The sequence below is a fragment of the Borostomias antarcticus genome (assembly GCF_949987555.1).
Source record: "Borostomias antarcticus genome assembly, chromosome: 25".
In the NCBI taxonomy this organism is placed as follows: Eukaryota; Metazoa; Chordata; class Actinopteri; order Stomiiformes; family Stomiidae; genus Borostomias; species Borostomias antarcticus.
The window spans coordinates 6,736,935-6,742,934 of NC_140258.1; positions in this window are offsets into that span (position 1 = coordinate 6,736,935).

Below are 6,000 nucleotides of genomic sequence, written 5' to 3' on the forward strand. Positions count from 1 at the left end.
GATTTTAAATTTCTTCTACAGGCCTCCGAATTACACCAAAGAGCCTCCTTTCCTCTCCCTCTCCTCGTCCCCAGCAAAAATTGTGTATGCAGGCTACACTGTTATATGGTCCCTACCAATGTTGAAACCAAACCTACGCCCTTGCCTCCGCCTCTCTTCCTCATCTTTCTCTCTCTTCCTCTCCCTTCTCTCTCTCTCTCTACCTCTTGTGGGTTGGAAATTCACTCACAATTCATGTTGCTCTTTTATTGATTCTGTCTGTCGTAAAACTACTCTACAAGTGTAAATGACACGTATGTTTTTATTGATCTCTCTCTTTCTCTCTGTCTCTCTAGCTCCCTCTGTGTCTCTCTAGCTCTCTCTCTCCCTTATATGTTACGTAAGATGGCACAGCTGACTTGTTCTATACTATACTGACTGTCTGTTCACCTGTAGACTGGACCTTCTGTGCTTTATTGTACTGCTTCTTTTGTCTATCTATCTATCTATCTATCTATCTATCTATCTATCTATCTATGGGAGGGCTACACTCTTACTGTAAGAAACGTCAGAGTATTGTTATTTCCTCCTTCCTGCCAGGGTGGGGACTCAGCGATGGCGTTGAGAACAGCAGGAAGTGTGTTTGTGCTCTTCCTCTGCTCTGTGGCAGGTATCTATAACATCATTCATCATCCTTTAACTCCACAACTGTATTTCCTCAATACAACTCAACTGATGTAATGGAGGTTGTTACTTAGCTGACCTGTAACCTTGCTTGAGACCAAGGCCTGTCTTCACAAACCGCCTCAGAGTGGAGGTGCTGACGTTGGATCAGTTTCAACTTCTCTATCTTGATGACTGAGACCATATAGACAGGAGTGACCTGATCCTAGATCAGCGCTCCTACTCACTAGAGGCTTTGTGAGTACGGGCCCTGAAGACCAGAGTTCATACCCAGGCTTTAGCTTAGTGGGCTAATCCTGGGTTTGGGTGGTGCTGTAGACCTGGGCTGTGTCTGAATGTATACACTATATAGTAGGCGAAAATTTAGTAGGCTGTGGTCGAATGTGCATACTGCATCTGGCATACTGTATAGTAGGTACTACATTTTGCCGAAATGTAGTGCAAAAAAGTAGCGGATACGGATAGACGAAAACAGCCATACGTAGCGACGCACCACCGTCACACTGGAGACTCGAAGTAGTATACTACATTTATTTTGCATACTGCATGGAGTAGTAGGTACTATACAGTGAGTACTATATAGTAGGCAGTATGCACATTCGGACACGGCCCTGGTACTGTGTCTTTGGGCCCACTGCAATGCTTTTCACCCCTACAGTCATCTGACTGACGGGATCTGAACCCGGTCTCATCATCATGTTACAAGACAGTACTAGCCCCCTGAGCTAAAGCCCTGGATTGACCTAGGGGAGCTAACCCAAGTCTGCAGGTTTCAGGCAAGGTTACACACCGAACCACCTCTACTACCGCTGCATGAGCCAGTAGTTTGTGCTTAATCTAATGTCCTGGTGATGTGTGACTGTTGCAGTGGTGCTGGGTCAGGATGGCTTCACAGTGTCTCACACCTACCAGAGTATCTGTGTCTTGAGAGGCTCATCAGTGGACCTGCCCTGCTCCTACACTTATCCCAGAGGTCAAGCAGTCACAAAAACAGGGTGGTTTACCTGGAAGTCTGGTGGGTGGAGCAACATCCAGGACCAACCAGAGTACGCAGGTGGTGTGGAGTACCGTGGGGATGAGAAGAGAGACTGCACCCTGAGAATCACAGACCTGAGAGAGACCGCCTCAACGACGTATTTCTTCTGGTTTAAAACAAGCTCCTCCACAAAATATAGAGGAGTCAGCTCAGACGGAGTCTCTCTCTCAGTCACAGGTACTGAAATCTTGTAGCTACCGTGTCCCGTAGCAATGCTGCCTGTTATCGAGGCGTCACGATGAACCATGAAAACAGAGAAGATAGTCTATAGTTGCTGTTCATCATGTTATCTTTATTTTCTTTACTTGTCTATAGTTTTTGGTAGTGACTATTTTTACGGCGGCCGGAAGTAATTATTTCAAACATTTTAGCCATAAATACCGTATATCTGGGTTAGGGTTAGGGTCATGGTTGGGGGTAGGGTCATGGTTGGGGTTATGGTCATGGTTAGGGTCATGATTAGGGCTAGGGTCATGGTTATGGTTAGGGATAGTGGTAGAGTTGGGTAGGTTTTGAAAACAGAAATCCCTGTTATGGTTCGGGCCGGGTCCGGACTGCTCCCAGTCTGCACCCTCGCCCCTGCCCCGCCCCGGACCCCTGGTTCGCCCTGCTCGCCCCCTGCTCCCGGTCCAGGCCCTCGCCCCTGCCCCGGACCCCTGGTTCGCCCTGCTCACCCCCTGTTCCCGGCCTGGATTCCTGACCCTGTGCTCCTGTGCCCCCTGGACCCTCCTGGACCCTGAGCACCTCCCCTCCCAGTGACTGCCCCTGCACCACCCCTAGAGACTGTTGTACACGTTGGTCACATTGTCACTTGGTTTTGTTCGGCCTCCTTATGTGTTTGGTCTTGTGTTTGTTGTCTTGTCTTCTATGTTGGTTTGTGTCCTCCCAGCCCCTGCTCTAGACACCTGTCCCCTCACTAGTCTCATGTCACTCCAGTCACTCCAGTCCCTCCTCTCCTGGCCCTCTAGTTCCCCCCTTTAGTTTTCTGCCCAGTCCCATTCCCTGTCCCAGCCTTGTTCCCTGTTCCCTTCCCTTGTGTCCTTGTTCCTCTGTCCTTGTGTTGGTGTCATGTTGGAATCCCTCCATGTCCTTGTCTGGGTGATTGTCTGCACCTGTGTCTCGTTATGTCTTGTTGCACATCTGTACGTTGTTCCTTGATTGTTCTCCCAGAGTATATATGCCCTCCTGTTTCCTTTCGTCTCTGTCGGTTCATTGTCTATGTTAATGCTTGGCTCCCCTTGTTGCCTTTTTGAATTTCGTCATTAAATCACCCTTTTGAACCTGCACTGCCTGCTGTCTGTATTTTGGGTCCAACCTCCACCACCCTACCCTAACAATCCCCTCAACAAGATTCAGCACCGTAAGAATAGCTTTGGCGTCTATTCTTCCAGCCGCCGAGATTGTGAGGCGGTTGATAGGGCGCCGTGAGAATAGACTGCGCCATACCTTTTATATAAGGTCAGACTCATTAAAATATAAATTGTCCTTTACAAGAGAGACCTGTGTCTCAGACCCCCAGCTGAATGTAACAACAACTAGAGAGACAAGATTAGAGTTGTGAAGTCGTTCATTCACTGGAAAACATGATGAGCTCTGTTCTTGTTCTCTATCCTTCAAGACCTGCAGGTGAAGGTGCCTCCTTCCACCTTGGAACAGAGGGTGACCTTGACCTGTAGCTCCACCTGTCCTCTGACTGGTAATCCCTCCTACATCTGGTACAAGAACGGACAACGTCTACAAGAGATCACATCCCAACATATCCCTGTCACCAGTCGCCTTTATCCCACATACTCCTGTGCTGTAGAAGGCCATGAGGATCTCCACTCTCCTGTAGTGTGTGAGTGCGGATCTACCTGCTGTTTCTAGAGACCATCACCATGCAGAGCACTCTGACTGTATCTGCTACAGTATTCCTGTTTCATATCCTCAGTAACATATAGCTTCTTTCTATTCACAACTACATTAACTACCCAGGATGCACTGCACTACAGTATGTGACATGTATTCTTATTACTGTACCTACACAGAAATGGGAAATAACAACTAAAATAGAGTATAACATGTTTGTGCTTCTGTATGTCTTTGTGTTGCAGGTGTTCATCGTCAGATCTGCAGCAGAGTGACTTACTCCAACAGGAGAGTGTGCGTCTTAAAGGGCTCCTCAGTGTACATCTCCTGCACCTACTTCAGTCATTACACCATCAGATCCTCCCTCTGGTTCAGTCCTGAACGGAGAGATAGATGGAGGGATAGATCTACACCTGAGGACCTCGCTGGAGACCCAGCGTTTGCAGGTCGTGTGCAGTACTCTGGAACAAAGAGACATGACTCCACCCTGAGAATCACAGACCTGAGAGAGAGCGACTCAGAAGAGTATCGCTTCATATTCAAGACAGGCGATGAGCTCACCTCCTGGGGGGATGGTTTCCCTGGAACCACTCTGACTGTCACAGGTAATCATGAACATACCACGTACAACATGACACTTTATCTGAGCTTAGAAACAGAATAGTTGGAGTAAAGGTCACACATGATGGTGGTGTTTTTCTAGACTCCTCATTCAGACCTGCAGGTGAAGGTGACTCCTGCTTGTTTCTGTCCCCAGGTCTTCAGGTGAGGGTCACAGGGACAGAGGGACAGATGATGACCCTTACCTGTAGCTCCACCTGTCCTCTGACTGGTAACCCCTCCTACATCTGGTACCAGAACGGACAACGTCTACAACAGACCACATCCCAACAGGTCTCTGTCCACAGGACATCTGAGGACAGCTACTCCTGTGCTGTAGAAGGTCATGAGGATCTCCACTCTCCTTCAGTGTGTGAGTGTGGATCTACCTGCTCTGTTACTAGAGATCATCACCAGTATTGCATACCAGCCACGGCGTTATGGGTGGGCCTGACGGTCCTAGGGCCACCCATTTTTCAACAAGCCCACCCGGAAGCTAGTCATGCCACTGAAATAGCTGTGAATTGAAATTACATGAAATAATGTCTGATAAATAAAGATGGGTCTTGTCACCTGGACACATCAACAATGACAAAGGGAGAAAGGGAGCGACAAATAGGATTCCCTCTTCATGGTGTGTCGGCTTACAGCCAACACACAAAAAGCAACAGCTGCCACCACTCTAATCCCAACTGACACGAATGCAAAAACTATAAATGTTGCAGCTTATATATTGACAGCATAGGAATCCTGAGAACTTGCAGAACATTTCTATGTATAATATGTCCGTATAGCTTAGGCATGGCGACAAGTTAGAAAAAGGGTAAAAATGCAAAATTAGCAGCTCAAATGTTAGTGCGGCACCATATGTTTCAATGGGGAGCGCAGTTGCCGAACAAATCGTCATACCTCGTCATACCGTGAAAACTAAGTCACACAGCTTAGATACTTACATTGTACAAATCAGCACAGTTGTGTGAATGTTTTGATGTATAATATGTGTGAGAGCTTTCAAAACTGTAGGAGTGCCAGCAGTTTACAAAATGTGTGAATATTTTCAAAGCCACAGCTGCCAACACTCTAAAAACATAATGATACTGAACATTCCACCAGCAGTTTCAATGGCACAAAAATTACAATTAAAAGTTAAATTACTAATAAACTATAAAAAATATCAAAAATCTGAATACATCTGGGAAACAGCTAAAGACGATGAACATTTTAAAGTTTGAATGAAGTTTCTAGCACAAAGTATGAAGAAGAAGTTAAGGGCCAAAACAAGTGTGGGTAATGTAGATTCACCCACATTACAATGAGACTGTTTCGTAACCAAAAATAAACTCATTGGGGTCCCTTTAAATAGTTTTTATCCATCATTAAATCATATTTATAATGCCCTTTTCATTTGAAACAAATGTCAAAATGCTACAGAGAAAAAATCATGACCAAAACATGAGCATGAAAGCAGAGAAACATAAAAAACAACAAAGTATTTACAGATAAGTGAAGTGATTTAAAGTGAATTAAAAGTGGAGTGGAATGTCTTATTGCATGTGTTATTGATAAACCCTCCAGCAGAGTGACTGACCTGTACTCCAACAGGAGAGGGTGTCTCATAGGGCTCATCAGGGTTCATCTCCTGCACCTAGAACATTTCTCTCTCACCTCAACATTATACATTCACTTTCTCTGTTTTTTGTTTGTTCTTTTGTTTGTTTGTTTTTGTTTGTTTGTTTTATCTGTACCAGATAAACCAAAGAGCTTAAGAGTTTCAGTCAGTCCCTCTGGTGAGATAGTGGAGGGCAGTTCAGTGACTCTGACCTGCAGCAGTGATGCCAACCCACCAGTGGACA